Genomic DNA, 25315 nt, shown 5'->3' on the forward strand with positions numbered 1-25315 from the left:
TTTGATCTGACTGGATTCGCCTGTATTGAATCATTCGAGTTTAACGAAAATCTTCACAAGATTTGTTATGTTTGGTTTGGTAGACATTTTTGTGAAAAACGTTGGGCACCTATAGTTTTGTTACGATATATGCTAGATTGTATGATACTGACATCGTTGGTGGTCAGTGAGGCAATTATATCATATCATGCACAGACCAAAGTTTGGTTGCCCATGTCAGATTCTGAAGTTATTAGCGAGTTTAAGGATGTTTCCGAAGATGATATTCCTAATAAACTCAAAACCGCAAAAGATCTCGGTAGAAAAATTATAGGAAAATTTACTCAAGGTGGTGCATATGATTATAAAAGACATCACGCACGATTAATTTTAGATGATGCCGAGTACGATTTTATAATCGCTGACACAACAGCGAAAAATATATTTGTAAATCGAGAGAGTGTTTATTTATCCGACGGAACAAAATTAGGTACGATCGTTAGTTACATAAATGACGTATCCCCGCAATATACTCATCTAAGATCTTCCATGTTGGCTTATGTTTCTATAAATTTATTATCGATGATTAATAGATTTCCTGAGACCGCAGTCAGAGTCGCAACAGATTCGTTTTATATTTCAAGTAAATATTTAGAACCTGTTATGAAATTTACAAGTGATGATGAACGATGGGGTTCGTGGAGAATAAAAAAGGAACTATTACACAATTATACAGAATCAGCAGATGTTCCAATGAGAGATTTTTATCGTGAGGGTAATAAAATATCAGAAATGTCGAAGGCACCATCGTTGAGTGATCCAATAACTAGATATAAGACAGTATATCTCAATGGACCTGGTGGATGCGGCAAAACAACTCGAACGATTAATGTTTTTAGAAATTCAGATATAATCGTGCTGACACCCACACATAGACTTGCACGTGAGATGAAACAGCGGCAAGTACAATCGTGCACGTATCATAGTTTCTTTCGGTGGCGCGGGGATACATGGACTCCTGAACGGATGGGAGAAAAATATATACCTAAAATAATTATTTGGGATGAGATATGCACGGTCTCATTGGATACATTAAAAATGTTTCTTGATTGGTTGTTGACAAAAAATACCGCCATAATAATGTGTGGCGATCATGGTCAACCGCCGCCCTTTGTTGGACCATCTCCACATGATTGGTTAAAAAATTTCGTTGATTATTACGAAGAAATAGATGATGATCATAGAGCTCTTGATGCAAATTTGAAGGAGTTTAAAAAATTAATCAGATTACAATCAAACAAAATTCAGTGTGAAATAATACGTGGAGTGATCTCAGAGACATCAATGAGTGATTTTTTGAAATTATGGAGACCCACCGATTTGATCGTAGCAAGTAGAAAAATAATCAGAGACGCTTTACAACAGCAGTTATTTCAACTACATAAAGAAAAATATTCAGAACTACCCGTACCGTTGTGTTATAGACCATCAGATACACGAAAACAGAATATTAATGTTGATATTCCAGGACCCTTGACAGAGTCAAGGAAACAGAATCTCGTATTAAATGATATTGTCGCCGTTGATATCAGTGTGGTCGAAGATGCATTACGCGCTGACAAATCTCCATGGGTGTTGGGATACGCTATGACAATCCACTCGTCTCAGGGATTAACTATTTCTGACACACGAGTCTGGATTGTAGACGATCGCATCGAGTGGTCAAATTTAGTTTATTTGGCGGTATCGAGGGTCAGAAATATATCTCAATTACGTAGAATCATAATTCCTGAAATCGTTGATAAATTTAACATCATCGATGATGATATAATAAGAAAAAAATTAATCGGATACAAACAATCTGATAAAAAAAATAAACGTGACTTTGATCTTGATGTTGAATTTATTACTGAGTTAAAACAGCAGCAGAATAATCATTGCACCAGTTGTAATTGTATAATGTTATGGCGGTATTCGAGTAATGATTCAAGACAATTTACCGTAGATAGAAAAGATAATAGTCGCGGTCATACACGAGAAAATACCATGTTAACCTGTCTTGAGTGTAATCGACGTCGGGGTGCAGGCACCCTTGGCGCTGGCACCCTTGGCGCTAGTGCTAGTTAAGTGATCGAAATCACCGGAGTGATTTTGGTGGTAGTTGTGTATCCGCGGGAATTATTTGTAGTTGTTCACGTGTAAATCCACGCTGAGGAGCAGCTGAATCTAATCTGTAGATTGCAGGTCTGGAAACGCCTACGTTTCTCCCGGTGGATCTTGTCACGGTAGATATTTTGTGTGTGGTAACACTCCAAATAGGATCAGTCGCTCTCGCTTTACCGCCTTCAAGTTCACCAGGCTCATATAAATATCTGACTGTGACATCACCTAATATTTTTTGTTTTCCAACATCTTTTCGTTGTGTTGGTATATTTTTTTTTGTGACCGCGCTAATGGGTTTCATGTTGGTTGTTCGTGTGATCTCATTATTTAATGCAGCTATCACGCCTGGTAATCTTGCAACCCATTCGCGAGATCTTTTATCCTGAATAAATTCCCTCGCGTATTGATATCCAAATAACCGCTCAGCAAGTGTTCGATTAAATCGCTCAACAATTGCTTGATCACGGTGAATTGCAGTATGACCTCGTCGTATTTTGGTATTATGTTGTTTCATCAACGATGATACTGGACCAAGAAATTCCTTGCCAGGATCAACCTGTAGTAGCTGTGGCCATCGCAGACCACCTTGTGGTCCGAGTCCTCGTTGATAAATTCGTTCAAACGCATCGGCTACTTCAGATGATGTTTTCGCTGATAGCGGCTCTGCTTCTTTATATCTACTTGTAACATCAACTACGGTTAGCGCGTACTTGTACGTTTTTCCACGCACAGTATCATGCGGTAAAAACAGAATATCAGCTTGATGAACTTCATTAGGAACACTGACATCGAAATACGCGTACTGAATTTGTTTAGGACGTGGTAGATAAATTTGCCATATTGCCTGCCTGGACAACCACGTTTTAGCAGTAGAATGTTTAACCGCCGCTGCATCAGCGAGTTTACCAATTGCTGCTTTGCCTCTCCAGTATCCTCTCGGTGAATAATAAATTGATTCCATTATTAATTACCAGCCCCAATCGCTAATTTACCTTTCATCGAGGATCTTACTAACCAATTAGCTAATGATTCTCTAATATTTTTATTTTTTATAGAATTTAATGAATGAATTAATTTTACATCTGCAATATGCCTATCTTGTAGATTTTGACTTTTATAAGCTACATCATGAGCATGACAAGCTCGATCAATAGCGTTTACTGGTTCCTCGCCTGGTTTTGGTTGATCTTGATTATCGAGCCTGATATCGAGTCGAGTACCAGGACCGCAATAATTATATCCTGGTAGATGTTTTTCTCCGCTGTATTTAGCCCATGGAGCACCTGGAAACTTTGACATCAAATTAGCAATATCACCACCGCGCTTATTAGGTAAAAACGAAAATTTCTTTCTACCGCATATAGAACATTTTCCACCGTACGCTATTTTTTTATTTTTTGTTATAACCGTGGCTAAATCAGTAGTTGGAGTTTTAACTCTACAGCGTAAACAATATAAATTCATGTTATAATATATATGGATATAATTGATTTCTCAGCAACTCGGCAACGAGAGCCAGTTAAGCATCATCCTGCGCTACCGAATTCCATCAGAATGATTATCATAGGACCATCTGGATCGGGTAAGACGCAATTATTACTTAATCTTATAATGAGATGGTTGAAATGGGATAAGTTGTATTTAGTAGCACCATCCGTTGATGATCAACGATGTTATGATGTACTTAAAGATTTCAATGAAAACGCACGATTGCTGGATGAAGATAATGATGTTATAGAGTTTATAACCGATATTGATGAAGCACCATCCGTAGATTCCATAGACGGATTTATTAATAATTTAGTTGTATACGACGATGTGATGCTAGATAAACAATCAAATCCAGCCAGAATATTTTCCCGAGGTAGACACAAAAATACAGACGTGATCTATGTTACTCAACGATATACACAAATTCCGAAGGTGATCAGAGACAACTGCAACATTTTAGTTGTGTTTAATGGCGTAGACACACACACGTTGCGAAATATTCATCAAACTTGGTGTGGTGGTGACATGGATATAATTAAATTCAAAAATTTCTTCTCACGAGCGCAAGCTACCCCGCATGGATTTATAACAATAAATTTACATGATCCAAGAACAAGATATCGTGTGGGTATTGATAAAATATTTGGGTAACAGGGGTGATGATAAAATTAAATTTAATTAAACAGATATCATTAATATAATGAACAAGTGTGCGTGGCTACGTCAAGGAACAACAGATAAATGCAACAAAAGGTGCCGTGGAGAATATTGCAAGAAACATAATTATCTTATAAAGAAAAACCTTCATGCTGGTCCACGAAGTTGTGTTGGTTGTAACAACGGTGTTAGAGGATTATATCAGATTTGCAAAAATTGCGGTGGAAATCGATACAGAAGTTTGATGAACTATTACAGAAAAAGAAAAAACATAAATCCAAAAATAGAAAAACCACCATCAGAACTTGAATATTACTTGAAACATAGAACAAATTCCGAAGATTCAGATGAAGATGAAACAGATGAGGAGAAAGGACAGCGAGAACGCGTTGAAAAATATTCATCAAACTTGGTATGGTGGTAAATTAATAGCAGCAGAGAGGGTACCTACCAACGTTGGTCGTCAAAAAAATAAACAAGAAATAAATAAACACGTAGAGTACTTTATTTTTTCAGATACTATTTCGAACTGAGGTTTTATTAGTACAATCGGTCATTACAGAAATAAAACATCTCAAGGAAAAGTTCATTTGTAAAATCTTGACCTTTCTACGAGATGATTTATTTGTTTGTTTTATTTGTTTTGTCGGAATTCTATGGTCTGTTCACCCTCTCTGCTGCTAAACAGTTTTGTCATCTTGCAGTCTAGTGTTTGTAATGAGATCATCTAATACTGACCTCATATCTGTGACATAATTATTGTTGTTGTTGTTGTGGGGTGGTTTAACGCCATTTTTCAGCACACGATAGGCTATACATGGCGGCTAGTATTAATGGTGGAGGAAGAACCACCGACCCACGAGAAGCTACTGGCAAGCTTTCTCACATACCAGCATTGGCCGAATCCAAGACTAGAACCCACGCAGACAGAGGTTAGACGGCAGTGATCCGTAACGGAGAGCGCTTTAGACCACTCTGCCACTCGGGGCCCCCATAATTATTGTATCAGTTATGAAGCTATAAGACAAAATAAAGTAAATGCAAAAGAAAAATTACTGAACATTGCCAGGAGAAATGAATGCGCCCACCTAAAGTAATATAAACCCTAAGGTATACATTTATTTGTGCATTCTAGATCCATGGAGGTCGCCGTCTTTGAAGAAAAAATGATCATGAGATTAAAGCGTAAATTTGATTGGTTCACTTAGTCAATCAGACTGAATTTCATTGATCAGCAAGAACTCAATTGAAAGGTCACCAGAGCAGGACCTGCAACAGGGTGTTTTCAAACCTGGATACGGAGCAGCAGAGAGGGTGAACCGACCTCATTTTATAAAAGTTATTTTGGTAAACTAAGGCTTATACAAAAACGAAAAACAAATACGCTGATAACGTGAAACCGAAGCCTCTAACCTTTCAGGAGCTTCTCTATGGGATAGCTTTTTTGTTACTTTTTTCGGGTCGTCGTTTTCGAAAAACATATCGTAAGTTTTACTACGTTGACGCCTTATCGAGGTCGCACTCTCTCTGCTGCTGTCTTTCATCTAAAAATTTGATCAAGACCTATACGATAACGCGATCGTGGGTCATGTAAGTTTATTGTTTTAAATCCATGCAGGGTTGACTGAGCCTGACTAAATAAATTTCGAAACTTAGTTATGTCCATATCTCCGCTGGACCAAGTCTGATGAATATTTCGCAGAGTATGTGTATCAACACCATTAAACACGGCAAGAATATTGCAGTCATCTCTGATCACTTTTGGTATTTGTGTATATCGCTGGGTTACATAAATTACATCTGTGTTTTTATGTCTACGCGTGAAAATATTCTAGCAGGATTTGATTGTTTATCCATCTTTACATCGTCGTATACAACTAAATTATTAATAAATCCATCAATATCATCTACAGATGGTGCTTCATTAATATCAGTAATAAATTCGATAACATCATCACCGTTTTCGTCCAACAATTTCATTAAAGTCTTTAAGTACATCGTAGCATCGCTGATCATCTACAGGCGGAGCTACTAAATACAACTTATCCCACTTGAGCCATCTCATTATTAAATTAAGTAACAGATGGCCCAATTATAATCATTCGGATAGAATTTGGTAATGCTGGATGATGCTTGACCGGTTCTCGCGTTTTTGTTGCCGAAAAATCAATTACATCCATGATGTAGAAATATAATAAATACTATGGATTTATATTGTGTGAAATGTAGGACGCGTACTCCCACAGGTGGACTAACAACTGTGACAACAAAAAATAACAGATCAGCAGTTACAGGTAAGTGTGAACGATGTGGTACATTTATAAAAAAAAATGATTTCTAATCCAAACAATATAAAAAAAGATGAGGTGATGTTGCCGCTCAGTTAGCAAAACTACCAGGAACACCATTGGCTAAATACCCAGGAGAAAAAACACCTTCCCGGGTATAACTATTGCGGTCCTGGTACTCCACTTGATATCTGAATTGACAGCCAAGATCAACCAAAACCCGGTGAGTATCCAGTAAACGCTATTGATAAATCGTGTCACGCTCATGATGTAGCTTATAAAAGCAAGAACCTACAAGACAGACATATTGCAGATGTAAAATTAATTCATGGGTTACATTCCATAAAAATGAATCTTTTAAAGAATCATTAGCTAATTGGTTGGTGAGATCTGCGATGAAAAGTTAGCTTGGATTATGAGCTGGCAATTAATCGACCGATTATTATTATAATAGAGTCGATTTATTATAGACCAAGAGGATACTGGAAAGGTAGAGCAGCGATTAGTAAAATCGTCGAAGCAGCAGGTGTCAAACGTTCTAATGCTGAAAAATGGTTAGCACAACAGGCAATATGGCAAATTTAACTACCACCACCTAAAACAATTCAGTACGCATATTTTGATGTTAGCGTTCTTAATGAACTTCATCAGGCGGGTATTTTAATTTTACCACATGATACTATTAAAATTGGTAGACGTCAATTAACGTACAAATACGCGTTAACTGTCGTTGGTGTTGCAAGTAGATATAAAGAAGCAGAGCCACTAGCAACAAAGACAGCAACGGAAATAGCGTCTGCGTTTAAACGAATTTATCGACGAGGTAGACTATGATGGCCACGGCTGCTACAAGTTGATCCTTGGAAAGAATTTCAAGGTGTAGTATCATCGTTGATAACGTCAAAATACGACGAGGACGCACTGCAATTCATCGCGATCAAGCAATCGTTGAACGATTGAGCGGCTATCTGAATATCAGTATGCCAAGGAAATAATTGAAGATATTAGATCTCGTGAATGGGTTGCAAGATTAACAAGTGTGATAGCTGCATTAAATAATGAAATTAATCCAACAACTTCTATGAAACCTATTATGGCAATCACCAAAAAGACTTATACCAAAACAACGAAGTGATTTTTTTAAAGCAACCAATATTGGGTAATGTGACTGTACTATATTTATATGAATCTGGTGAACTTGAAGGTGGTAAAAAAGAGCCTATCTGGAGTATTACGATACATAACATTTCCAGCGTGGTAAGATACGTGGGTAGACCTGCAATCTACATACTAGATTCAACTGCTCCTCAACGTGGGTTCACATGTGAACAATTACAAGTAATTCCCGAAGACACACAATTACCACCGCGATCACTTAACTAGCACCTCTATGACGATTACATTCAAGACAGGTCAGCATCACATTTTCGCGCGTATGACCAAGAGTACTATCTTTTCTATCCACCGTTAGGTTTTACAAATTGATCATATTTTTCATTATCGGAACTCTTAAATAACCATACTGATACAGGATCGTTTTTACTTACTTCATGAATAAAATCAAACATATTTCCCCTCCCAGAATTTTCGGGGGGGGGGGGTATAATCTTACGGTCCAATCTCGTGGAAATATTGTTACTGCACTATTCCACGCGTGAGCATAATGATCATCGATATTAATTGGAGCTCCCTCTTTTTTATAATGTTTTGAATCATGTAAAATCTCTCCTGTTATCGTTGGTAATTTTAGTGTTTCTACTAACTTAGCGACATCATTTATTGTAGCTTAGGTATCCTTAACTAATTCAGCCCATTTGTTTATTTTTTCACGTCGTATATCCGTTAACCCATTTCCACGCATCGCGTTTGTAAAATGTTCGTTTACTCGTTCGGCTACACGATTCAGCTTTGAAAATCTCATTGGTGCAAGATCATTAATGTTAGGGTTATCATTTAGCTGATAAATTCCATAAATAACTGCGGTCATAGGATACGCTCGTTCGTAATATGGTTTATCAATACCAGTCAACATTCCTGGCTTGGAAATTTTACTTAGCACAGCATTTTTTCCATTGTGAAAAACAGAATCACGTTTGTCACGGATAATCCACTCAGCGGAATCTGTTTCTGCTAGCACAATAAACTTTATTCTGAAAAAATATCTTTGATCGTTGATATAATCAATAATCTTTTTCGCTCGCTCATCGTTCATTGTAGCATCAATGACTTTATCACTAAGTTAAATTCTGAATGTCGACCACGTGTGAGATGCCCCATCATCACGAAATTCTTTTTCAGCTTTCCGGATACTATTGATCAGATTATTAGTCAGATCAGCCAGAGCTCGCCACCGCAAGTCAGGAGTTCTTCTGTCAAGATCGAATCTGGATTCAGGAAACGAAGTTTTCTAGGGCTCGATTGTGGATAATCTCTTAAATTCTTCCATATTATATTTTAGACAAGTATTTAAATAAAAAATATTATACGTACAATGACTCAAATAATGAATCAGTGTAAGTGGTTGTTGATAGGATCTTCAACTCCTTGAAACAAATCTTGCGTAAATGAATTCTGCGGACAGCATTTGCAAAGCGTAAGGAGAGGGAGTCTTGGTCCAAAACCGTGCTTACGGTGTGGTGATGGAGTTAGAGGAAAAACGCAGTTTTGTGTGCAATGTAGTGGTAAAAGATATAGAGAATTAAAACGATATTATGATAAAAATAACAACCCCGACTCTGTCAAGGACTCTGTTCTTGATAAAGTTATAAGAAACCCTGAATATTATATACCTAAAGTTCTAAAGACAAATTATAATTTAGACAAATAATAATATATACAAAATGGAGCAAAAAGAATTTGTCAGACATCCTATCAGAAAAATTTTGAAGCATCTCGTGATGGTGTAATCAGAAACTGTCAGCTGAAAAAGCCAGTGGGTTTTGTTGATACTTCTGGTTATTTTAGCTTTACGGTTGGGAGGGGGAAGATGTATCTCTGTCACAGGTTTGTGTACGAATGTTTCTATGGGGTGATCAAAAACGGTCTTGTGATCGATCATATTGATTTACATAAGAAAAATAATAATTTGAGTAACTTTCGAGCTACTACACAGAGCAAAATCTGTTTATTCGGAAATACTGGGAAGTATGAAATTGTTTTCGGAGGAGAGCCGTCAAATCCAAAAATATTGAAACCGGTGAAAACATAATATTTCAATCGATGAATGCAGCTGCCAAGTATTTCGGTATCTGCATGCATTCAGTACGACGTGTACCAGATAAAATAGCCAAATTTGCCTTTTCATACAAGCACGAACAATGGAGTTCATTTGAATACTTCCCGTTTGTATTAGATACCGACAACATCCTTGATGACATCAACGGAGATAACTCTGCCGCGGATATGTAATCTGGTTAATAGAGTTATCGTTGTTCCCCTGACACTGTCCCTGATTTTATCCTTGACTAGATACATTTCTGGATATTTGTAAAGAAATATTTTATTTTGTGGTGAATTATCTCTTCCGGGGTTTCTTGGGGTCAGGTATTCCTAAAATTCACAGAATCTAATGGTTGGAAAAAATCAAATCGATTTTTGAAGGATTCTGTGCAAGACAAAAGACAGACCTATTACTGTACTGTTAATTCGACAAACACGGAAGTGAATGACTGCGATCTCAAGAGAGCGGTTTCATCATATTTCCGTTGATTTCTATCAAGGACTACCGGTAAAGGAAGGTGTAATTGTTTTATTAAGGATAAATGATATTTTGTTTTCAGAAACAATATTCTCGTTTAACTGTCGGTTCTTGTCCATTTATCCGTAAAGAAACCTCGGTAACACTCAGTCCGTCAAATATATGGGTACGAATTTGTGAGTTTAATCGCGCAGTCTCCTGAAAAGCAATAAAGATATGTCGCGTTGCAGAAACGCCTTGCTGTGATGCTATGTGCCACGTAAATACTCCGTTAACGTTAGTTTGCATGATATCCGTGGTTGTTGTCAACCATGACATTAGTTATTTACCACCTGTGTCCATAAAAGATAATAATCGCTGTTCTTCTGTGATCGTTGGATTCATTAGTGGCATACACAGCGAAGGTTTTGTCAGTATTACTTTACCACCATCACAAATAAGTCTCCAGATAGCGTCATCGTCTGTAGCCTTTCTCACAAGAGCAACTATGTGTGTAGCTCCAAAGATAACTTTTCTAACATTTCTACAAAATCCAAAAATATGTGACAGTGGAATTGCGCATGAAATATTTCTACGACCTCCCCACCCCCACAAACATTGCTCGGTGTGTTGCAAATCCTAGGTTAAATTCTGGATTATAACCATGAACCACCGGCGTCACATCAGCGTCAGCGTTCCCAGCAACATTTCTTGGCCGTCTTATATTATACTGATCGTCGTCATTGTGGGGCCGGCTGATCTTGTAAAGTCATCAGAGTATCTTGCCAATCCTATTATTGTTGTAGCAACGTCAACGTCTTTCTGAATTGTCTCGATGTTTTTTTTCCATCAATCATATAAGTGGCGCTATCAAACGCTAATATCCATGATACCACCTGTAAATAATTGTTGACAAATATCAGCTGCTTCATTAATTATTAACCGAGAATTATTACCGGCTCGTTTTCCTCCTATGAGAACTTCTAGTCCTTGCACGTCATCAAGAATATTGTTGGGACAAGTAACAAAACCTTGTTCCCGTTTTTGGAGGTTCTCCTAACAGTTCAGTAAGAAAATCTTTATCTTCCGTTTGTTGTTGTCGCTGTTGCTCTATCTGTTGCAGCGGTGGAGGAAGTTGTAATTGTGGTTGTGACAAAATCTGCTGATATTTAGAACGTTTTTCTTGTTGCATTCTTCCTCTCTCGTCTTGTCGAAGATCTTTTACAATTTGTAAACACGCGCCATATTCTGGATGATTGTATCAACTTTTTATAAATATTTTTAGCAGCAGAAAATACTAAAGGAATCAAATCACTTGATTTAATCTCCGGTTTGTTAAATTCGGGTTTTAATTATCTTATTCTGTTTTTATACCCAAACGCAGCAATGCTAGGTGTAAGTTTCGGATTTCTTTTATCAGCAAATCGTATATGAGCATAATCATTAAACATTTCAGCAGGAGAAGGTTGTTGTGGTGGCGGAGGTTGTGGTGGTGGTTTGCGACGATATATGGTTGAGGTTTGGGTTGTGGTTTGGGTTGAGGTTTTCGCTGAACGGGTTGTTGTCGAAATTGAGAACCGAAGATATTTATCTATTTCATCTAAATACGCTTGATACATTACATCACTATTTGAGATTCGATCCTTTTTAAATTTTATACGAAATATCCATTTATACCCATTCTCCCTGCTTACGGGTTTATCATATTCGAGTTTTAAATATCTATCTCTATAATTATAACTCGAAGCTGCAAACAGACCTAGTTCGGAAATATCGTACATCTCTATTTGCCTAATAGCGTTATTAGTAAATTTATCAAACAGTTTACTCTGCTCTTCCGGTTCCGCTTCTTCTTTACATTTTACTTTAGGCGCAAGTTTCTCTTTTATTTCACTGATACCTTCAAGCATTTCTTCATTGACAGGTGGAGGTTGTGCGGCAGCTATTTCAGTTGGAAGTTCTCGTAAAATCTTTTTTGTTTTCTTAGTTCTCTCTGCTATTTTTGCAGTTTGTTCAGCAGTTTGTTTTGATTCTGGAAGAAGATCCTCCCTAATAGCCGTTACGACATTTTCAATAACTTCTCTGACAGGTTTAAATAACTGTTCTGTGCCTTCTGCGTATTCATCTTGAGATTCTTGCCGTTCTTGTAGTTTTTTCCTGAAAGAATCTCTCACAGGGAGAAATGTTTTATTTGCTTCTAGTCGCTCTCGAGCTAGTCTAGCTGTGTAAGATTCTCCGAGGTTTGTCATTATTTGATACAACTTTTTTTAAATTGACAGCAGCAGAGAGGGTGCGACCTCGATAAGGCGTCAACGTAGTAAAACTTACAATATGTTTTTCGAAAACGACGGCGCGAAAAAAAATAGCAAAAAGCTATCTCACAGAGAAGCTCCTGAAAGGTTAGAGGCTTCGGTTTTCGTTTTTGTATAAGCTTTAGTTTACCAAAATAACGCTTATAAAATGAAGTCGGTTCACCCTCTCTGCTGCTGGGTGTTATCAAACCTCGCTAAGGAGCGGGCACAGTTGATAGATAATGACTTTAATCACATTTAATATTCGGTGCTACGAACGTACGTGACTAACCTGTTTTATGTACGTTTGAGAAACGTTTCTGTTTGTCTGTATCTTCTGCGCATCTTTGTTTTGCACCATGTGTCGAGTTGACTGTGTGTAATTACTCACTATTAAAATGTGTTGTTAAGAAGAAAAAACAAACCATAACCTAAGAACTTAGTTTGAAATAGCACTAGATTATTGTGTACTCCATTGTACATGTTCAATATGTGTTCTTGTTTTCTGCCAACGTTCAAGCTGATAAATCATTCAGCCTGCTGTGTAAATTAACCAGGCATGTGCTCGACACGTGTTAAAACTTTTATCGCTGAAAAGATGAATGTTTCTCGTCGCTGAAGCGTGCGGGCTCCTCATGCAATTAGTTCAAAAGGATGCCTGTTTACATGGCCTGGGAAGCTGATACCTTGTAGCAGTGTAACCGCATAATGAATACTGATGAATAGATAAATCCAGACGTGCACACCCCGGTAAGCACGCCACTTTCGGGATCATATTGGAGAATAACGAGGATGTTAACTTGTGAGGGTTATACTCGTAGCAAACAACAACTGACACAGACACGTTAAAATCACAATGTTGGCATCCAATACATTTTCAAGAAAGAACTTAATTGTTTATCACACTATCTGGGAATTAATGCAGAAAAAAAATATAACAGTATATTACAGTCATTTCATTAACTACGATGTCGTAGCCTCAACTTGATTTGTTGTGGTTGAGGCTACGAACTGATCCCATATCTTGTAATGGAGCAAAAAAATCATCACTAAAGTGAGAAAAACAAACAGTGTAGAAATCAACTACATAAGTATAATCATGTTGTGAAAGAAGTTTGGCTTATTTTGAATTTATTAAGCCCTTACACGATAAAATAAATTGGCATGGTTACTCTAACCTTATCCTGTCCGCGATGACAGATAACGCGAGACTCTCGCCGTGACCCCTTTTCTACGTAAGGCTTGCCAGACCATATTTTGGATATTCTACGCTATATTATTATCAATCAAGTGGCGAATACTCGCTTCTTGGTGGAATTTCAAAGTTGCTGATAAACCGTATTTACTTTTAATGCGCAGAATTTCTAACCCAAACGGAGCCAAATTTTTACTACGATTTGTTTACATTTCCAAATAAGGCGTCAATGTCCTTATATGGCACACAAACAAACGAGGCTGAGAACGGAAGTAATCATTATTTGAAATAATATGTCGGACGATCTAAACGAAAATATCGGCTAATAAAGGTAAACGAGATTTTACAACTATTTCTACAATGATTTTCGATACTTCCATATTAAATAAGAGAACTACTCACTTTATTGGATTATATGCAAGGAATATGTTTAAAGTGTTATTATTAGGCTAAAAGAGCACCGGGTGTGAATCACACCCGGCCTGCTCCATTAACACGTATATGCTCATGTTAGTACCCTGTCCACGAGGTACGAGTAAGGGTACTAATATTAGTACTATCATTTCATCTGATCTTTTTTAAATCTTCAATGCTTATTAGCAGAATCCCAACCGTATCTCCTACATCCCATCTTTGCTTAGAACAAAATTTGCAACATTACAAAGCTCTGTAGGTTAGTCGCCTTTAATAAGTAAATTCAGTGTTTCTGTCTCAAACGGCCTTAACCTTGAAACTTTGTTTCTTTCAATCACATGTGGGTTTGCAATATGGAATAATTGAATACATGTATACATCGCATCTAAATTTAACTTTATTCTCTTATTCAAACGCTTCGTGTATAACCGTCACAAGTTAACAAACTCATTATTCTCCAATATTATCGCAACTCTTCTGTGTCATCGGTTGATATTTTACGTGCTTTCGTCAAGAGAAGTCAAACAGCTCAGCTTGTAACTGTTGTGTATATTGCGTAACGCCAGGCACGATATTTGGCAGAGTTGAAATGTGCATGGGTCGGGGTTTATTTACTGAGAGAATATGTACGAAAAGCTTATATAAGCAACTAAAACATTCAAGACATGAGTGTGCACTGATAATTATCACGCTCATTGCTACAGATAGTACAGAACCAACTAACATTTAAGCCCAATAACAGATGGTTCCATTTTATGAAGTCTATAATGAGGGCGCGTGCCGGAGATTACACTAAAGGCGAAAAGGGGGTTTCTGTTCTGTAACAGGATCTGAGTAAACAGTACCTCAAAACCGCCTGGTATTGTGGCATCTTCTTTTGAAAGGTTCGGCATATGATTTAATTTCCCTTCGGACTTTGCGGTTAAGTTCAGTCGTCGTATGGAAAGGGATTATTATGAGATGGGTAAAAAAGTTTACTTTTAGAAGCGAAGAAAGATCTTTGTTCATGACTTGTATAAAACTGCAATTTTTCATTTGGAAGATATAAAATAATAGAACGCTCTTTTTGACAATCCATTTTTTATATTATCAGAGATCAATATATATATATATATATATATATATATATATATATATATATATATATATATATATATATATATATATATATATGAAATTCTGAAATAACTGAAAATACATCACAACATATTTGATATCAGCAATATTTATTTAAAAAAATTAAGCAGACCATCAGCTGCGTCCATAGCCGTCAGACCATCGCTACTACTACTACTACTACTACTACTCTTATTACTATCATCACCATTGCCACCACAACAATAACAGCTACAACCACATGATCGACAACTATTACAAGTAGGGTGAAACAGACTGTGGCTAATGATAACGACATACAAAGCTGGGACTGTGCAGTTAAGAGGTGGACTTCAGTGTGTGTGGCAATGCTAAAAACCGTCACAAGAAAAATCCAGATATATCCTTTGATATAGGTGTAGTTCAACATGGACGAACTGAGATTAGTGAAATGTCTCCATGTCTAATAAATGACCGTCTTGATATGTGACCAAAACTCTACATTATTGGATAACCTTTTGTATAGTACACAATGCTTTCAAAATATTTGCCTAAACCAGTATCTAATTATATTGTCAACCAAGTAAAGTCGAAAAATTTGAATTCTGACCTATAAATAAGTGTAGTTTTTTTTTCATATTAAGCGGACTTACCTATGTATGAATTTGGAGAGTTTACTTCGTCTGAACGAATATGAAACTATAATAAAATAATCAGTAAAATATAAGAAAAAACATATATTACTATTCAAATTAGGAACCAGCGAGATTATACCATCGAGAAAGCACTTCATGTGAACTGTATTATATACAAATTTGACTGGCCCCATCTAAGGCGCTCATCTTTACAGATCGTTCACATCCAACGTCTGTCCTCGTGGTTTCGAGTCTCAAGCTCGGTCTACGTGGGTGTATGAGAAAGCATTTTGGTGGATTTCCATAGGTCGGTAGTTCTACCCGGGTTTTCCTGGGTTCTTCCTCCACAAAATATACTTGCACCATTTATAATGTGCTGAAAATAGAGTTAAACCCACAACAACTACAATAATACACACATTTTGCAACTTGGGCAATCAAGTACCAGTGTGTAAATATGGACATTATCTCGTGGTCAGCGTAACACGTAAACATTAGGTTTGAGGTATGGGCTAGACTCGTAATAAATTGATGACTGTGAGGAATGATATATGCTCTGTTTGGGACATGAATTTAATTTTAGAGATCGTTCGATAACGGTTAGAGACATGGCAGATGCTTATGTCAATGTAAGATCAATAGCGGAAAAGGATAAGAGGTGAGACAAACCAGAGCAAACTTGGGAAAACTTGGGCTATTTGAAACAGTTGACATAAAATGCTACTTTCCAGAATAGTTATTAATAAAGATGGTCTACAAATGATCATGTTGACTTCGACGGATGTGATGAAATGTTTGTCGGTTAGAGAACGTAATCCTGATTTGTTAAGCTAACGAGTGTGTGTGTGTGTGTGTGTGTGTGTTTTTTTTTCCCAGACGGAATTCAGGGTTTTAAGAAATTTTCCCTCGCGAAACTAGTCAGTCTACGTTTCTGAGGAAAGCCAGAATTAACGTCCGAGAATTAGTAAAAATTAATTTTCTCGTTAAATTGTCTAATAAACGCGTATCGGAAAGTGAGGGACAAGAAAGGAAGGAGAGATTCGACTTGATAGAAAGGCGCAAGTCTCGAATAAAGCACAAGGAAAAAGTAGCTCCATACCTGTGTGTGTGTGTGTGTGTGTGTGAGAGAGAGAGAGAGAGAGAGAGAGAGAGAAGGAAAAGACTACGACAACGCCGTCCAATCATCAAGAGTGATTTGAAAAAGACATGAAGTACCAAGTGATACTGACATGCCGTCAATTTGAGTTGGATCAATCAACTTGATCACATGATGAAATTTGTTCTGTCAGTATAACAGAACGGCTAAATTTTGTAACTCTATTTCTAGGAGAAGCCGAATCATTCAAATGTCGGTTCAATTTCCTTTTGTTTATCTAATTTATTAAATTGGTATATTTTGTTCTATTCTCTACCTCTGCTCCGATCTCTGATATTCCATCAATTAATTTCATTCTTTATATAATGTTATTATTTCGTCGATCCGGGGAATAAAATCGTAATTGATCATTTAATAAATAACGTTAAACAAACACCATAACGAGTTGTAAATTCGTCTCGGTCTTCGACAATGTGTATCTACATGTCTTTATCATTAATTCGGTTTGCATACTTTTAATAAAATAGCCCGGTGGGTCCAAAAATTAAGTTCAACTACATTGCTTCCTCCTTATCTCGCGACTGACCTAAACAGCGACGTAAAAGAGAGCGCAAGTTAGCAAGATATTCACTGAATCATATCGTAAGAGGTCCATACAACTACAATTCAATGAATGAAGAACTTGCGCCAAACGAATAAAACTGTCAAATAATAACTGACTAACATCACACTGACCACTATATAAAAATGTTTATCAACTGAAGTGTCAAGTACGTCCACAGATAAGAATAGTAACCTGATCAAACTGTAGTTCACATAGTTCACATCCATTATAGTAATGCACTAACTTATATGTACTGTTCGTTAAAGATACTACTACTACTACTACTACTACTACGGTATTGCGACTCTATGGTCTTTAACAAGGTAAAAAAAAGAGCGAAAGCCAACAAGTGTTGTAAAATTCAATAAATAATTTTATTTCCCTGAAGTACAAAGTGAAAAATGTAAAACGAATTGCCTTAAAAATCCACGATTTCGATTAAAAATACTAATTTTTAATGTTCTGAATAAATTTTAGTGATATTCCAAAATAAATCCAACCCTGGAAGTGTGGATGTGCCCATGACGGCATGTGTCTAAGTGATGTGCCAACAGTTTTTTTAAAAAAAATTCCAATATTTCAATCCAACAATATATCCTTATTTGAATTTTAGTATGAATCGAAGTCTCTATTTCCAAGAATGTTATTTTTGAACACTTTGCATTTCCAGAGGAGAATGTCATGAATTAAATAATTTGAATAAATAAATTCCAGCCGAAACGAAATATTAGACACAACAATGATACAACTGATTCTGCTCAGCTTTTACAGCAGGAATAAATATATAGAAAAATAAGATTATATAGCCCTCTACTTGACCTCGTGTCACAATTAACATTTTCTATGAAATAAAACTATTACCTAATGGAAAATTTGATACTGGAATGTTCCAAATGTTGGCACGATACAATTTTAATGTTAATTTTAAGGTTTGTTACTAAAGTTAAAATATAACATGTGCTAAACAACAGCTAGACCAGGCATTTCATAGAGAATTTCCAATGAGATTAACATAATTACAAAATCAAAAATCAACGATTCAGGCCAGGTAGAAAATGAACTTGATTTTGGACAAGGTCATATCCAACAATGCAATTATCCATAGCATATAATTAATAAAGAAACTAATAAACAATGCAAATTAAATATACATAACAAAATTATATATCGAACAAGAGTTTTTCTCGACCTAGATTTTATTGGCGAATATGTAACGTAAATAGCGTGTGAAATTGAGTCTTTGATATTTCTTACAATAGTTTTGAGAAATTATATTCTTACACAGAATGTTCAAATTTTAAGTCTAATGGACGATAAAATCAGAGTGAACCAAAACATTTCAACTACGCGCAAAGGACGTAAAACCCATAAGTAATTATTATCGATTAACATACTGGACTCACAGTACTAATTAAATGGAAAAATGGGAACCAGTCTAGAAATGGGTGAAAATAAAATAGAGTATATATGGATTTGGCTTGACATGATTGGTTAATAATGAAAAGTAAAATGTTAGCAAAAGGAATCTTTTGAAAGCTTATGCAAACTGAAACTGAAAAAAGACAATGTTCTATTGATGGAATTTCAGCTCCTTTACATACTTAAGTTTGAAAAACTCAGTAATGAAATCAGTACCAAATTCTTTAGGTGCGGACTTAAAAACATGCGTTTCAAACACATTTAGATCAAAATAATGCCGTTACTCATATGATTCTCTCCATCTAGAAACTGGATGAAGGAATGGCCTGTACTGAGAAATATAAGTTTGACCATAAAGTATAAAAATTTACATTTATTTAATTTTTATTGTCATGGTGTTTCCATAGGTGTTGGAACATAATTTAGTACTGTGAGTCGTATAATACACACTTGTTTACAATCTCGCACTGACGCTTTGCAAGTTAACAGAACACTGCAATGCTAGGATAACTCGTAAGTTAACCCTGCTTCATTTCAGCCAATCTAGATGTGATTGAAACACGACTCGTCTGTTTCCTTAAACACGTAATAATATTGGATAGTGCTCGGCACAGCGATCTGTGTAAATATTTTCAGGACGTATGAATACTTTACACAGGCTCTATTTGTTATCAAAGCAGCTGGTATGAATGGTTAGGTTTCCTATAAACCAGTTTTCAGTATGGTGGACATGTACTGCCCGATATTATTTTCGGGTCTCACGGATATGACCGAATCGTATTCGGATTGGACTTAGAGAAATGTTCCTGGCATGCGTAACGTGGTACTTTAAACTATTATATTTGCTTTACATGTCTCCAAGTGTCTAGAACTCCTGTATCTACTGCCCTACACTAACATCCGGATTTTGATTTTTAAATGGTGTCGGTCTAAAATCATTGTGTGTATATACTGTTATGTATATTTAATTGTATTGTGTGATTGACTTTTGTCCGTAACTGAGGGTAGAAGTCTGGACCTACCTGACTAATGCCATTTTTTAAATTTTAAAAAAAACAACATGTTTATAAATGAATCTGAGTTCAGAACATTTGTTTTTTCCGTTGAAAATTGTACGGTCTACCTGATTTAGTCAGATTGTTTGCCAAAATTTAAGTAAATAGACCTGACCTTGTTTGCAAATTTGATGGAAATATCCGTTGGAAGTGACCCAGGTCCAGGGCATTTGTTGTGTCATAAGTCAGGTGAAAGTGTGTGAATGAGGAAGACCAAGTAAACAGGTATTCATTCCTATTTTAACATCACTCTAGTGCAGAGGTGGGCAAACTTTCCAGTGCAATTGCCGCATACACAAATGTACACCTTGTCGCGGGCCGCATAGTTCATTAAGTAAAACAATTAATATTTGAAATAGCAAAAACAAAAGGTTTTTCTAAATAACATCATAATTAATTTTCAGTTGTTAATATGTTGTTCATATTTGAAAACTTAAACTTAAACTTCAAAAGAAGCACATTTATTTGATAAACAGAGTAACATAAACAGAGTCAGCGCGAATGATGACTTGTTCCTAGGCCGCATGAAAACCCTTGGCGGGCCGCATGAAAGCCCTTGGCGGGCCGCATGCGGCCCGCGGGCCGTAGTTTTCCCACCCCTGCTCTAGTGGAATGATCTTTAGCTGTGTGCAGATATAACTTGAGAGGAATTATTTTTTTAGGACTCTTATTACATCGACACATTTAGACAGTTGGTACATCAGCAAAAACAAGGTTGGAATTATTCATTCTTAACATTCTCTACTTATGGATTTTTGATACAACATTCGGTATTTTGTGGGATTTAATTCACAATGCTGTATGTTCCTCTTAAGTGTTCACTTTTTAATTTAAAGAAATAAATTATTTTTGCTGAATTTTACGAAACGTGTTGGTTTTGCCTTTTCCGTTACTTGATTTAAGACCATAAATTCGTAAAACTACCTCAAATAGATTAAATTTAACGTTTTGAAAATGCAAAAAAGTTATAGCAATGGAAGACCAGAATTCTCCTAAGGTACCACGTGACGGACTACATTCCTTCGAAAATCCTCGTCTGAGCCACGATTAATATTCGACAGCACGGCTGGTATTCTAGAATCATTAATACTGCTAATGGACAGAATACACATCTAACACATGTAAAACATTCATGTTTCCTTTAAACCAAACACCTTTAGGCTATAATTACTGGCAACATGTTGCACAGACATCGTTCAACCTTGATCGGGTATCAAAGGTGTATAATTATGAAATATACTGATATATATGTTGACTGAAGAGAAAGAGTTTGTTTCTCATAATCAGAGAATGATAATACTTTATACTTTTTTTCATTATAAAATAATTTTAAAAAATTTGATTGGTGAATGGAATAAATGGAAGAAGAGAAGGATGAATAGAATGGGTGGCAGAGAACTATTCAGCAATCTGAAAGAAGAAGAAGAAAACGATAAGAAGAAGAAGGAGAAGAAATAAGTGATTCGTGAATAGAGGAAAAGACTGTTACATGGATTAGTCGAAAACTTCGCATATACAACAATATAATTAAGTTACTCTCCACAACATTCCTTTCGAATGAACCAATCCTATCCTAACTACAATGAGTTAGAAGTAAAGAACTGGAAGTTGCTAACTTTAACAATTAGACTTGTATTTGAAATAAACGCACCATCGTCGTCAAAATTGGCTAATTTTCTCATAAATATTAAATCTTTTATTTTAAATGTATGCACAATCCATTTCTTCGTTAATAACTAGGTATGCAAAAGAAAATGAAACACACCAAAAATTACTATAGCGAATTGTTGTGTATTTTGTTGTTGTTATTGCTGTTGGTGATAATGGTGGGGCACATAACGTAGATAAAAATCACAACGAGAACGAAATTGTCCAGCTTTATCAAAGAAATTACAGATTCGAAAAGATAAAATTAGAATTTGAACCATAAGATAAATCTATAGATCAAAGGTTTTGCAAAGGTTATTACTCAGGTGCGTGGACAAGCTATGATTTTGAGTTATACAGAACTATACAGGCATGGATTTTTTGTTAACATAACACACATAAGTGAATACTTTAGAAACAAATATAGCTATTTTTAGGTAATGTAAAAATAAATAAATAACGTTTTAATCTTGTTGATAAAATTACCCGTACTTTGAAATTCTTTATAGCTATCGGAAACTCCCCAAATGTCATATCTGCAATTGAGTTTTCTGTACAAGTCATGCATTTAACTGACAGAGGCCGTACCTGGCAGTAGCTAAGAAGGAAGCATAACTCACAAAATTTCTTTTTTTTAGGATCAATTGTATTTGCGGAACATGACTCAAGTGCTAAATCAATTTAAGCTAAATTATAATCATAAAGTCATCCTTTTGCTCCTCAGATTTTTATTCCTTATGGACGCATTAAAAAAAAAACAAATGAAAATTTAGTTATAACAGACAGACAAGAAAACTAATTGTCATATTGCTGACATAATGTTTTATGCTCATTACGAAATCATCACTGAAGAACATCTTTGATATTTAGTTGTAAACTGCATAGATTTTCCTTGAAAATGCGTGCACAGACAATGAACCGACACAAATCTTTTTATGCCATACACATTTAATGAAAAGATGTAAAAATGTATGTATATACGCGCGTGCCCCCGTGTTTCTTTGATTGCTTGTCTGGTTTGTCTGTAATGAATTTGAGAGAGAGAGAGAGAGAGAGAGAGAGATGTATTATTTTGCACTTTGGGCTTTTCCTCATGTTTTTAAACGGGTTCATAAAATTATATCTAATATGGCGGATACATTTTAAAGATATCATTAATATTAATGACTGTTGACGCAACTTGACTGAACATTAGAAATAATTATTGCTTATTTTGTTTGTAGTATCTATTTAATACGAATATATTAAACTTCTTTATAAGCGTTTCATAAATAAAAAATCTTTAAGTAAAACACGATTTGCCTGACAAAGTCACAAACATCAATGCCGTTCTAAAGATGGCCGTCCGCTGTTGTGCATCGCAAAATTATAACTGACTTATGATTTCAAATATTATTATCCTTCTTTCATTTTTTACGCATGTCATAATGACAGAATATTGACATCCACGCCTTTTGTAGCATTTAATATTACGTATCAGAATAAGGCACACGAAAACACCCACTCCAGGATCGTAATTTTCTTAAAGAAATAATCTCCAGGTTCAATATGCATGAAATTATTATTAATACAGGAAAATGAAAATTTTTGCAAATTATATTGCCTAAGAAGTATAAATATTCAGCTTACCTTATATGGAAAGTTTAAAAAGAAGTATCCTCAGATTTCCTTTTTCCGCTCTTTATCCTGTTTTTAAGTATCGTACATGAAACAGGATCCTAGCTAGTCTGGGGTCGAGGAGCATTAGCTAGCTACTCTGCAATCATTGGTCCTCCAGAGCATGTGACTGGCGAAGAGAATACTTATCATATATGCATAGGCCATCGATAGACGGGAGTTTGACAATTTACGACAAGTGGGAACACTGTACACATGCAAGAATATACATGAAAAAGGAAAGGGTGTGGTGCAACAAGACTCCAAGAATTAAACAAAATAATATATTATCATCTGATTAGTGATAATAATAATAATAATAATAATAATAATAATAATAATAAAAGTAACAACAACAACAACAATTATAATCGTGATGCTGCTGCTGCTGGTGATGATGGTCACCATCATCATCATCATCATCATCATCATCATTATCATCATCATCATCATCATTATCAACAACAACATCAACAGCAGCAGCAGCAATACAAAACAACAGCAGTAGGAGACAAACAATAACGACGATGTGATATTGACATTTTTAAATCTAACAATTATGTTAGTGTATTTACGACAAAATGCAGTTATTTGCAAATCTGGAGAGAAATCGCTAAAAATGATTTTCATTCACCATAAATAATTAATATCGGTGTTTCCAATGTATATTGATATGGTAGAATTAAAACTGCGGTATGGCGAAGAACTTTGTGGCAGTCCACCAACTTATACTCAATTACAGAATACGTATTTCCATATACTGAATAATTATTTTGAGAAAAAAAGTGATTATTTTGATATCAAAGCCTTCCTAATATATTTCCACAATGTTAAAAACAACTACAAATTTTATAAGAATACATTAAGCTGGTTCCTACTGAAAATCCATAGATTCCTTATTTGGAATGAATTCAGACGAAGAAAACATGTGATGTATAAATTGAAACAATGCATTTTTAGCATGGCAGCATATGCTCTACACGTAATTGAGATATCCCTCAAGCTGTTATCAAGTTCAATATTCGCCGCAGATTATCAAGCGAGCACAAGTTTCCGAGTTGCCTGAAATGAAACCCTCATTTATATGATGATTAATAAGTTCCTGTGTAAGGTCAAAACGTAGTTCCACTGAGTCAGCAGCATTATCAAGAGGTACCATTAGGGAACTCTCTCTCTCTCTGTCCTCTCTCTGTCCTCTCTCTCTCTCTCTCTCTCTCTCTCTGTCCTCTCTCTCTCTGTCCTCTCTCTCTCTCTCTCTCTCTCTCTCTCTCTCTCTATCAGACACACACATTCTCATTATACATATATCAACTCAGTGCCCATTTTTTTCTTCTTCTTGTATTATTACCTATATTTATCCAATCATTTTGAAAATTCAATTAACGGAAATAAAATGCAGACTTAGATGCAGTTCAAAAATGTCATCTGTTTGTCTGTCTCTTAAAGATTAAATTCCAAAACTGACTTTAGCATTCTCCATTATTATTCTATATTATCCACTCCATACAGATGCTTGTAAAATTAAACCAAGCGGCATTTATCTTGGGTTAGGTAAGAAAATCTTAAGTCTCAGTTGAGGATGAGAAATAAATTCTTTCTTGACTTTCAAAAGCTTTTGCTATGGCCCATCAGTTATCACTGACACATTGTGTTTGGTAACTCTTGTACATTACCGTAATGATCAATTAGTTCTGGGAACGGCAACATCTGTCTATCAGCACGCACTAATCGCAGTTTTGACACCAGGATTTATACTGTCGTTTTCATATAACAGGGTCGACATCAATCGTATTAGAACAAATGTATTACAAGTAAACACACTGGTTACATTTTGATGTCATAATGGTCAATGATTTTAATTATAAACCGGTTTTAAAAAATGTCTATATTTGCATGCATACTTAAAGGTAGCGATTATCGTCTGAATCATTTGCAGACCTGGTTAAAGTCAGGA

General features: G+C 35.8%; 1 protein-coding gene across 2 annotated transcripts in view; it reads right to left on the bottom strand.

The window, feature by feature from the left end:
* Nucleotides 1-24401, bottom strand: part of LOC149796866 (uncharacterized) — a 42962-nt gene extending 18561 nt beyond the window's left edge. The window contains exons 1-2 of one of the 2 annotated variants that reach the window (XM_089961513.1): nucleotides 24240-24401; nucleotides 23335-23491 (exon numbers count right to left, since the gene is read on the bottom strand). The gene's annotated coding sequence lies outside the window, so the exon portion shown is untranslated. Of the gene's footprint in view, nucleotides 1-23007; nucleotides 23158-23334; nucleotides 23492-24239 lie in introns of those variants that run through there. The other variant, XM_089961514.1, reaches the window with a different exon arrangement.
* Between the last annotated feature and the right edge of the window lie 914 nt (nucleotides 24402-25315).

This window comes from Sinohyriopsis cumingii, chromosome 6 (assembly GCF_028554795.1).
Source record: "Sinohyriopsis cumingii isolate HCF-2022 chromosome 6, ASM2855479v2, whole genome shotgun sequence".
Taxonomy (NCBI): Eukaryota; Metazoa; Mollusca; class Bivalvia; order Unionida; family Unionidae; genus Sinohyriopsis; species Sinohyriopsis cumingii.